General features: G+C 38.5%; 1 long non-coding RNA gene across 1 annotated transcript in view; it reads left to right on the top strand.

The window, feature by feature from the left end:
- The first annotated feature begins 1,677 nt into the window (after window positions 1-1,677).
- Window positions 1,678-12,288, top strand: part of LOC138058866 (uncharacterized) — a 35,507-nt gene continuing 24,896 nt past the window's right edge. Inside the window, exons 1-2 of the long non-coding RNA XR_011134107.1 lie at window positions 1,678-1,806; window positions 6,190-6,318. This is a non-coding gene — a long non-coding RNA (uncharacterized lncRNA). The remainder of the gene's footprint in view (window positions 1,807-6,189; window positions 6,319-12,288) is intronic.

The following is a 12,288-nucleotide window of genomic DNA, read 5'->3' as shown; positions in this document are numbered from 1 at the left end:
CTCAACAACATTTTTGCTATGTTGAAGGAAGAAGTATTTCAAAGCTTTCCGACCTTTGTTTGGCCATCCTATTTTTAGAGCGACCTGATTTGAGCAGGTGGCTCTCTGGTGATATTGAATTACGTCAAAAGAAAACCGAGATCTCTTATTGCTTCCCTCTCCAGGTGACTAAATGTAAAAGGCTTTCTTTCTCTTTTTGTTTTCCTTTCAGCGGTGGAGTGCGAAGTTTAAACTTATATAATGTCGAGTGCAAACGAAAAAGAAGTTTTCTCAAACAAAAAAAAAGAAAAGAAAGAGAAAATCAACACAACAAAAAATAGCAACGCATGAAAGTCGAGCAAGATTGTCCGAAAGTTGAACAGTTTAATGACGAACTGAGCCATGATTCTGTCGCTTTATGTTGAAAAGACTTACTGAGGGAAGTCATCCAGTGTAAACTCGAAAGCAAAGAGCCGAGATTTTAATGGTATAGTAAACATTGCGAAAGAAAGTTTCGACTTCGAAGTCATCTATGACTGTTGGTCAGTCTACGATTTGTGCAAACTGGAAATCTTGTTTTTGCTATTTAAAATTTCCTTGTCTTAAGGCTTTAAGTAGTTAAACTGACTACAGCAGATGAACTCCACACCACCAAAAGAATTCTCGTTAAAGACGCTTTTACGGACAAACATACTTATGATCTAACAATGGATAGCACTTTCCTTAGTCCACCATTAATTTATTGATGGCGCAGTTTATGTGGTTAATAAAGGCAAACATCGCGTGAGAAAGAAAAAATGCGTGCAATAAAAAGACATAAATCAGAGCATGTCAAAAGCCTAGCCTCATTTTGTTCTGCATCTTGACTTAAGCTAATTTACGTCTTAACCACTGAAGCCAAAAAATTCGCAAAGTCACAGTCAGATTTGCGTAATAAGAAAAATTAACGATGTTTTTTCGCGTTTATTTTCTGCAAATGAATCAGTGCCTCAAAAACGTAAAGGGCGTCCATCTCGAAAGCATCTCATTCTTTGGCTATGAAGTAGTTTTGTTTTTCTTTCACGTTCAGTATGGAAAAAATAAAAAGCGTCTGTGCCACATACTTTATTAGCGCGATATCACGGAAAGTAATTCTTAAGCGATGTACACAACAAAAGCGTTCAATAAAGTGTCATTACAAAGCTCTTAGGGGTCCGCCGAATGACTCCTCCCTCGTGCTATTAGCACAAGATCAAGACCCCGGTTTTGTTTGGTTTCTTTCAAATATGAAATGGTGTCGTGCGGCTAGCGTGTCGCCTGCTTTTGCCAACAGCAGGAAACATATATTAAACATCTTTTTATTTCACGTATCGCCGTTACTGCTTGCCTGGCCCAAAATGATTTGAGCACCCTCTGGACCTCACGGGTACGCTGTTGTAGAGCTTTCAGTAACAATCGGGCGTAAAATCCTCGAAGTAATTCAAGTGGAGTTCATTTTAGTCTCCTTGGGTTTTGCGTGTTTTTTCATATGTAAGAGATTAAACGAACAAAGCATCTACTGTGGTTTTAGCTCTTTGTACATGTAAAAAAAATCCAGTGGTAGAAACGTAATCCTTTAAATACCCACTGAGATGTTATGTCATGCCATCTTGTATGTCTAAGATCGAATTGTGTCCTTTCTTCTGCATTGGTAATTTTAATTTTGTTTGGTAGTCAATCGAAGATAAGTCTTGAAACATTTCCTTGTCTCCGAAACGGACAACGCTACTTCGCTCTGTGTTTTCAAAGATCTCGCTTCCTCTTTGATCGCTATGACCACTGAGGACAAATAGGAGTAATTTGAAAGAGGTATTTGCTCACATTTTTCCGTTTATGAAAAAAATGTGCTGTAGCCTTATCGCCTACCCTAACTTCTGTGAAAGCAATGGTGGCAATGAATTAATATGAAATGCATGACTAGTTTCAAAAAAGCAACTTTCCTGTTATTGACCACGGAAACACAATTGCAATTCTAGTTTTTCGGCCAGAGCGATAAGAGTATACTAGGATTTATTGAGAACACTCGCTGAACAAGAAGCCAAAGAATTCGGAGAAGCAAGGGCTCGCGTCTCGAAATTGCCCAAATGCATGGTAGCCACGAAAAAACAAAGATTTATTCTTCATTTTTTTGCATTTTTTTCCATTCAAAAAAGAATAACTTATGGCCCCTTTTTTATGTCATCGTCATTTGTATGTTAAACTTGTCTTTGGGAATTTTTAATACGGTGTCCCTAAAATATGCGACCTGAATTTTGCACAAGGTGCACGGTCGTCCGGTTTGCATGCGTTCATAGAGTGTTCATAGGTATGCCGGACTAATGAAAAATTCTTTATCTGTAATTGTGTAAGTCAATGACTGATATATACTATTCTTGAAAAGTTAGAAAAGAAACGTAGTTCACAGCAGCTTAAACAGCTAATATGCCTCGTTTATGACCAAAACGATGTGTTAAAATTTCGCTCCCCAAATTAAAAACCAGTCAATTTATTTGAAGCAATGTCATGCAATGATACAAGGACGTATAAAAACCTACCCTTGTATAGGAACAATGGCCAAACAAGCGAAAAAACAGATAAAAATATTAGCCGACGGTAGCAAGGAGCAAGGGTGGCACAGTTGGTTAGTGCGCGGCCTTGATGCAAGAGGTCCCGAGTTCGATCCCCTGATCTCACATCCTTGTTTCGACTTCTTTCCTTTCAGTGTAGCCTAAGTAGCTTTAAATGCCCTTAAAACGGAGCACTGATGGAAAGAGGGGTGTAAAATGAGCGCACCGTCGGCTTCCTGGGAGAGTACTCTCTCGGGAGTAAAGGAACTTCCGACGTTAAATAAGGTGTACCTTTACCTTTACCTAGTTACACAACTCTGAAGCATCCAATTGTTTATTGCGAAATATCAACGGATAAAATAAAATTAGGATAAAATTTGGTAACATTCCCAATTTAAAGTTGAAAATTCATTCGTATCGAGATTCTGTATCGAATGTTGGCTACTGAAGCTGAAAAATAAGAAGCAAGGAGCAGGACTGGCGTAGTGGTGTGAGGATGCATTCGTCTCCCACCATGGTGACCCAGGTTCCATTCCCCGACTCGGCGTCATATGTGGGTTCAGTTTGTTAGTTCTCTACTCTCCGCAGCGAGAGGTTTTTCTCCGGGTACTCCGGTTTTCCCCTCGCCCAATAAAAACCAGCATTTAATTTGATGTTGATTTCAGTTTACTGTGTCCCCAATAAGTGTTACAGCGCTAGAAGACTAGACACGTAAAGAAAGGTTCCTTTCCTCTCCTTTTTCTTTTATGTCGAAACATGTCTTGGCGAAGTTTTATTCCTTCACTTTATTATTCCTCTGCTGTTCTTGTTACCCTTTCGCCATTCATATGTTACATCTAGGCCAAACATTCGTTGTTTTCGTAGACAATTTTATTTAAACAAATTAGAACAAATGTAATTTTTTTCAAAGATAGGAGTAAATAGGCAAGACTGTTTCTAGCCAGCTTGATAATCCATTACATCCAATTTTAAATTTAAAAAAAGTAATTTCCATTCGTTTGCTTGCCCATATTATCTTAGAAAAAACTATATTTTGTGTCTCAATTCTCTCTTTAACCCTACCACACCGTTGTTTTTTATCAATTCAAGTGCATTGAACAACACTTGTGGCAAAATATGTCAGTTTAACCTAAGTACCATGCACTTTATGTTAACTAATGCTATTGGATCGAGCGTTTCTTCGCTTGTGAATATCATTTATTTATTATTATTTTTCTTCATATACCTTCTTGTTATTCTGTTAATATTTCTCGATTCTTTTCATTTTTTCTTGTATTATTTTCTCAAGGAAAACATATCGTCCACTTTTCAATTTCAGAAATCTTAGTATTCATAGTTTGAAATTTGTTCAAATGAAATGACTTGCAAACAAAATAACACATGGTTAGGTAAATGAAGTGAAAGAATACAGCACCGGTCACTCGGACTAAAGGATTTATTGTATTTCAGTGTTCTGATAATATTTCGAGAAGTGAATCCAAAGCGAAGACGTACCATTATTTCGTGGATTCATCATTGTTAGATGTCCTGGGATTTATTGTGGCCGGCGTTAGATATATTTTGAATGATAATCAGAGAATGAAAGACATTTTTGCTGTCTTCGTAAATTTATTTTCTAATTTCTTGCGAAAGATTTCAATCCTTTTTTTCTACCAGTGTATCGTTGCTTGCAAATTCAGATTCCGTCTCCAACTTTTTTCGGCAAAACAGTTTGTCATGGATTTTTTCTCCATGCATTGTACTTCCGCTTTAGCCGGCTCATTACAACTAGCACATTAAATCCAATGTTTTTGCTTCTACCCATAGAAAAAAAGAGTAAAACATGTAATTTAATCTTGAAGAATTATGTCTGATATTTATTTGTACGGTGGCGAAAGTGGCAAGGGCTTCCTTGTTGACCCGAGGAAAACAACAGTAGACTAAATGGCTTAATTTCTATTCGTGTAAAATAAAGGTACTTTGTTTGAAGATTAAAACAATTTAATTCAACGAATTTAAAACCCCTTTTTCGGGGAAGCTGGCTCATACAATTAAATTATCAGTAAAATCAATTCGACATCAGTTACTTCATGATGGCATTTTAGAAATGATGACACTTTTTTCTTTCTTTGTTTGTTTTTCTGAACGTTGTTTAAGGTAAGGAATTGTTTGCTTACAATAGGGTTAGATCGGGAAAACGTTGATGCAAATATGCAAGATTACAAGATAAACAGCTAATTCGAAACTGTAGAAAAAGGTTTTAATGTTTCCTGCTTGTGTTCATTGAAGGCATTCTTTCTTAATTTTATTTTAACACTGTGGAATATTTTACGGAAGGTGACGGAAATACAACTGCCGGTACTACTCTTGAAAACACGTTCTCTGGGCTTTCACAATCGGCAGGGAGGATGTTATAATAATAATAATTATTATTATTTTTTTTTTTTGTTAGAAGAATATTACTGAGACGGCTATAGATTCCTTTCCCTTCGTTCTTAATCCTGCAACAACTAACGTTCTCACCTTTGTCGAAACTAAAAGTGATATGTGTACAAAATCCGAAAGCCCCCACTTGACAGGTTCACAATGTTCTTCCACGATTCTACAACGAAACTCTTCTCGCTGTAGATTTAATTTTGGCAATAACTGAGCCTTCATCACCACAAGCTAAACCAAGTTTTGAGAAATATCAGGTGAACTTTACGTCAACGTTGGGATAAAGATAATCGAGAGTCTACAGGTCGTCTGAGCTTAAAAACTCTACAAGGCTTCACTGCTTTAGCACCAGCCACTTTTCGAATTGTTGTCCCTTCATTAAATGTACCGTTGTAAATTTGCATTGTTTGCATCATGGCCGCGCGAGTCTTCCCAGTTCTACCCGTTGTGCCAAGGAAAGTGACTTTCCTGAGCGAGAAAACTCTCAAATACACGACAACAGGAACAGCATTACCATCTATTTATATTATGAATATGTTTCTTTCTTAAATGCTTACTTTGCAAAAGTCTTCAAATTTTAACTTGGTGTCAACAAATTTTATCGTTATTCTACACTGGATTCAAGCGACAACTGCCTGTGTATCAGCGAAGCTTTATTAGGGGCATCTTTGTAATAAATTGTCAGTTTGTTTGAAACTTCGAATATCCCTTGAGAAACGCTTTATTTTGACGTATAGCTGAGAAAGTTGGCCGATAGCCGGATGAGATTTCGGTCCCTTTATTGGCATACATTCCCCCCATATAAAAGGCATATTTTGGGATAGTGTTGTTAGACATTCTGTACGTTTCGAAGCAAATTCATCTGGGATTGGTGAAGTCTGAGTCACCGTCTTAACAAGGGATGGTATAATTTAGTTATTATATCTTTTAAAACCCTTCCCTTCTTTATCGATGGGAGGGGTAGGCTGGTTCCATGTTTTACAAATAATTTAGATGTCGGCAAGAACTTCTCGAGGTTGGTTTTGCTCCGTGGTTGAAATTATATCTGTCCAGGAGTGATGGTTCCCTTATCCATCTTTTCTTTAATCATATGTCGCTTGTAATCCGTTGATAACTTTGATGCACGTAAAATGTGTTCATACGAGTTGTCTTCCTTCCTTGCATATTTCTTTCTTTCTTTCTTTCTTTTTTATTGATTTAGTTATTTTTATTCCATTGTTTTCTTAACTAGGCCTTCTTTATACTGCAGCAGATTTTGTGTATTTTCTTCGTCAAAAGTAAAGCCTACAAACATTCCATAGCTGTTCGTGGAGTGAGATGAGTGGGTGAAGAAAGGAATGGAAATTAATAAATAATGAGGGTACGTGCGTTCAAATCCCGCTCAAAGCGAATTTTCCTTCAAACATTTATTCAGTCAGTTATAAATAAATGATTAAATTTACTTAATTAGCCATTCCCCCCATAGGCTTTTCAGGGACAATGAAACCAATTACTAAAATAAAAGGTTAACTGGTTGGGGGCAGACCAGTTAGCTATTTTGCAAACTCAGCCGTGGATTTGGAACAGGAACTGCTCCATACAACTCCAGCTGGCTGATTGTCAGGTTCGAACTCAAAACCGGAACTCGGGATTGAAAGTCCGGTCTCGACTGCACTGTTTCCCTTGTAATCTTAATCTGGTTTAGTTTTTTTGTCAAAATTAGTTTCTTGGCTCGTCGCTGATTATGAAGTTTGGAAGTTGAAGAAACACACTCAAACCCAAAACTGTTTAACGTCGCTTAGGAAACTCCAAACTAAACTTGGTTTACTCCGCATCCCGGAATCCAGAAAACTTTTGTACATAGGTAAAGTCAGCTTACAGGCCTGGTGGCCCATCAGGCCGGAGCTTATCCCCGGTTTCAGTAACATGAAGCGACTAGGAGTATTTATACTCCCCCCGTGGATGGGATGCTAGTCCATCGCAGGGTTACCCCCAGCATTTCGCTGGTACCCATTTATACACCTGGGTGGAGAGAGGCACCGAGGGAGTAAAGTGTCTTGCCCAAGAACACGACACAATGTCCCCGGCCAGGTTCCGAATGCGGACCATTCGCTCCGAAGTCGAGCACACTAACCACGAGGCCACCGCGCCTCCCGCATAGAATTGTACATAGAATCTCAGTTTAATCCTGGGCTTTGGAATCCGGAATCCGGAATCCAGGCCTTTGAATACGAAATCTGGCACAAATCTGGAATCTGGCCATGTCAGGAATCAAATTGGAATCGAGAATCCAAGACTGTCTTGGATTACCTTACATGTGGCGATGCATTTTTTTTTTTTCGCCGGCTGGTTGGCCTTTGCTGTTATGTAATGATCATAGACAATGATCATGATGCGTAGTTTTATTGAAAGAGAATGTAGGTGTAATAATTGTATCATTCTTTCTAATATCTTTGCTGTAAAATTGCATTAAGGACGGTGCCTACTATTGTTATTACGCATGCGTTCTGCGCATCGCGAGATACTCGGATTTCCTATCGGCGGTGCTTTACAGGGATATTTTTGCGCGGTTCAAAACTATGCAGAGAAAGCAGAACTTTGCAAGTGCTCTTGCTACCCAAAAAGAAAATTAGGGGTAACCATCTATTTTTCAGAGATAATTAAGCTTCAATTTGGAAAAGAACGCCATACATACATTGCTTTGTATTTTAAAGCTTTTTACAAATATTGTTGCTTAATTTTTTTCGAAAAATGCGTGGTTACCCCCAATTTTCTTTTTGCATTTCAATAACACTTTGAATTAGTAGGCACCGTCTTTAATACTTCGTTCTGAGAACACTCTTATTTGCCGGATAGGTCCCAACATTTGTGGCTGCACATCAGCTTTTAGCAAAATACTGATCATGAGTTGCATAGTGTCCAACAAATCAACGTTTTCCCCGTTCCATTGGGTATTCTAAAGATTTCGATTGCTTTGTGGATTATTTGCTTGTTCGTTTGTTGTTTCTTTGTTGCAAGAAGTTACTTTGTCCTTTAATCTCTCCGCTTCACACGATCATGCAACCAGGTGTCAAAACATTATCACTCTTTTGCTCGATTGCAATTCGGAAGTGTTGCACGTTTTTCTATTTCTTGTTGCTGTTTTCCCGACGCCCATGTGGAAATGAAAAAGCCTTGTTTGATCTTTTTAAGTCTCTGCTACGGGTTTTGTCTTCTTTCAAATTTTCGGTCAGAATTTTTGGACAGGTAAAAAAACTGAGGGGAAAAACCGATGATGTTCTTGGAATGGTACATTGATTATATTGTACTGCAATCGCATTTGTTTTATTGGCTGATAAGGTGAAAGCATTGAATCCTCGCACTTAATTGGCCTCGTTCAAACAGACGCAACATGCATTTCAAGCAATTTCATGCAATATTGTTGCGCGCGACGTATTGCGTCTGTTTGACCACCCTGTTGTGAATTGTTGCAAACGACATGTTGCATGGATGTTGCGTCAACTTTGAATTGGGTCAAATTTTTCACGCAACATTCAGCAATGTTTCTATTGTTCCCTTGAATGTTGAATCATGTTGCGTCTGTTTGACCACCATTCGCAACATTGTTTGCGCCTGTGCAAAACACGTGAATGCGTAATTCAAACATGGCAGAGGACAGCGATGACCTTTGTGAAAGTTCGGACATTTCATGAAAGAAACGGAGACCGGGGTAGGGTAAAAAGTCATCTAAGCAAGGGAAATCAAAGCGGCGCGTAAAGTAAATCCTAATAAAGAAGTGTTATCAGTTGTTAATTAAATTGACAAGACTTACCTTGAAAAAAAAGCGATAGACAGAAGAAAAAAACAGATAGGCTCATTGATGCTTTCGAGCACCGCGTGTGCATATGGGACGTCGTTAGTAAAGGACATTAAAAGGACTGGACACGTATGGATACAACTTGAAAGGATAGCTCAGGAGAGAGGAGACTGGAGAGTTATTAATGGTGGTCTCTGCTCCGGGAGGAGTGAAGGGCAAAATTGATTGATTGATTGATTGATTGATTGATAGCAAAGGTCATCATTCAAGGGAGAAGTGAGACAAAGCGTTTGAGGAGATAGAAATGTTATTAAGTGTCAGTGTCGTGGACATCATAACGACAAAAATCGTTTTACTTAGAGCACAGCTGGGGAGTGAAATCGATAAACCGTGCGAAAAAATCGAACATACTAAAGAACCGTTGCAACAACAGCCAACAATGTTAACGTTGCATGATGTTTCGTGAATTGTTGCGTCTGTTTGACCGGGGCTTTATAGGCACCTGAAAATTTCAGGCGGCTCCAACGGGTGACCTCTGCGATGCCGTTGTAATGCTCTATTAAATGAGCTATTAAGGCCCTCAGTTGGGAGCAGGTCGATTTGTTGGGCTTTTTCTTTCACTCTTTGGTGGTGTTGACTGCTGTTCACGTAAGAAATGATAACTGAACAAAGGTTACGCAAGTGTCAACTCTATTTAGCGCTTAGGCATTAATTGGGAGCACTGTACAGGAATCAATTTAAACAAATAATAGAGCGATTTTCAAATGAGTGTCGTAAAACCAAAACCAAAGTAATTACTTTGGCCAATCCAAAAATACGGAGAATATCCAGTAGACCAATCAAAACTCGGAAGTAATTACACGTAGCCGACACAAAGCGCGGGAAAATGTGCACGCGCAAGCCACGATTGGTTTTGGTTTCACTTCTGATTGGTTAAAAAATTGTCGCGAGAACTTTGAGCCAATCACTGAGTGAAGTAATCGTAAACCAAAGCAATTCGCTAATTACTTTCGACACTCAATTAAAAACCGCCCTATGTGATAGAGCGGTTTTCAATTGAGTGTCGAAAGTAATTAGCGAATTGCTTTGGTTTTGCATTACTAACGTTACTAACATTAAGTAATATATATGTTAAACATCCTCATAAACTACCATCGGATAAAAATACGCATCATAAGATTCGCATTGCAGTCACCAATTAGTTTTTTTAAAAATTTATAAAAGGCTCGACTCATGATTTGTTTTTTAAAAGAATCCAAAGAGCTAATATCCCGCACGTTCATAGGCAGACTGTTCCACAGACTACATGCACTTTGTCCTTATTTCTTGTATTTCCTTCTTAGATCTCCGATCTTGTTGTAAAAGTGTTTCGCAAAGTGAGTCCGTTGGGGCTTTTATAATTCATAATGTCCCTGACCTCCAGCTGCATAGCAACAGGAAGCCAGTGTAGATCTTTCAAATAGGGCGTAATATGTTCGACTTTGTATTTTCAACGACACCAAACTATGCAACGCCCTTTTCATATTCAGTACTGATTAAGTCATTTGTTCTCTCCGCGCTAACATCAATTGCCTTATGCTAAAGCTGCTTCGTTTGTAAACGGCCATTCCTCGACCTGGGCCCTAGACACATTGAGTTCTGCGTACAAACCCGAGTACCCGGAAAAAAAAACTCAACCCACATACGACGCCAAGTCTGGGAATCGAACCCGCGCTTCATTGATGGGAGGCCAGCGATCTCAACTCTGTGCCAGCCCTGCACCCAACGTCATTGCGCGTGTATTTGTTGCAGTTTATGCCGATGTTAAGCCACTTGGCTTTACCATTTTGTACTCTTACATGTGTTAAGTCACTGCGGGTTCGTTTGTTTAACTCTTTTTACAGTGTATGATAATATTTACCTTGCCCACGAGTCGACCTTTGAGTTCGGATGCTAACACTGACCTGTAGGAGGTTCATGGGAGCTGAGCCTTGATGTGTCGTCGCTGCACGTATTCGTTTCACTGCTTATCATTTGTTGCACTGTTTGATGTTGTTTAGCCACTGCGCATGTATTTGTTGCATTTTATGCTGATGTTGAGGCACTGCGTTCGAGTGCCTCTTTTGTTGAACAGGGAGCTTAAAGCACGCGCGTTAAGGTTAGAACATTTCGCGTGCCAGGACGGTGGTGTCGCCCACATTTTTCTACTAATCATCTCTAATGGAGAAAAGATACTGAGCAGTGTAAATGTGATTGTGTGAAGACAAATTTAAAAGGGAAAACAACTCACTTCTGGTTGCCGTCCGAGGCTCAAAGTGCGTGCTTAAGCTCCCTTTTATAAGCCATTGCGCATGTACTTGTTGTTTTAAATGCCTTTATGACTGTGTGTTGTAAGCCACTGCGCATGTACTTGTTTAGAATGTTTGATATTACGTCTATATGAATGTGTTTCTTGAGAATGCTGATCTACTGAGTGAGTTATTGTTATGCTGTTACTCGTTGGTAAGCCACTGCGCATGTTCTGTTACACTGTTTGATAGTGTTCCTCTACGCATCTATCTAATGTGCTTTGATGCTATGACGCTCATTTTTGGCAATGAATAAATACTTTTTTTTTATGGTATAACATCAAAAACGAAGGGGTTTTTTTATAAATGATATGTTCGAGGATTTTCCTTTATTTTTGGTTTTCATAGCAATTAATTCTGATGGTGATGGTCTTGACTTTATTTCTTTGTTGAATCGTTAACCGTTTCCTTATAGACTGGTTGGCGTTTTGGGGGGTTTAAGTTCAAAATGTTCTTTCATGATGCATTGTCTTTCTCAGCCGAGCAACGTCATAAATTTTAAAGTAAAAGTACAAGAAATTGGTGAATAGCATTTCTCTGGAAACTTTGTTGCATTTTGTCATAATAGTAAAATTTATAGGTTAATGCAAGAATTCGACGAGGATATTAGGATTCTATCATTCTATTATTTTTTTTTCAAAAATGTACCCTCGTACCCACTTTTATTGAAAATCATTTAAAAAATCGAGACCATGAGGGTTTCGTTCTCATTATCAATTTTAATCTCCTATAGTTCTTATTTTCAGCCTTTACTCCTCGCCAGCTGTGCTCTGTTCCATGTGGTAATTGTTAACAATTCAAAAGCTTCGCGGAGGTTTAAAGATTAATCTCTTCCGGCTTGGAGCTAGGGGTGCCCTTTGTTGTAATCAGCGCTAAAAGACCACGTAGTTTTTTGCTTGAACCTGAAATTTAAAGCAATTCACGAAAGGGATCTAAAACTAGATTCTCGTTCTTGTAGTTAAGAAATACCGTGCAATTTCAGTCTCTGTTGTCAAAAGAACAGTTACTTCGTTTGTCTCTCGAGGTACTTTCAATTTGTCTTAAGATAAACCAGTTTCCTCAGTTCATAAACAAATGCTTTTAAGTCTATAATCTTGTTAAGCGAGTTATAAGATTTTTTCCTTTGTTTTTTTTTTTTCGTCGTCTTGCTTGGAATTTAAAACGAAGAAGCTGTTTTAAGTTTAAGTAATCACGCCAATAGAGAATTTCTTCTTCAGTCTTGTCTTCT

The sequence above is a fragment of the Montipora capricornis genome, chromosome 8, assembly GCF_036669925.1.
Source record: "Montipora capricornis isolate CH-2021 chromosome 8, ASM3666992v2, whole genome shotgun sequence".
Classification (NCBI taxonomy): domain Eukaryota; kingdom Metazoa; phylum Cnidaria; class Anthozoa; order Scleractinia; family Acroporidae; genus Montipora; species Montipora capricornis.
Note: the sequence above shows the minus strand (reverse complement) of the source record. Positions and strands in the feature narration are given on the sequence as shown.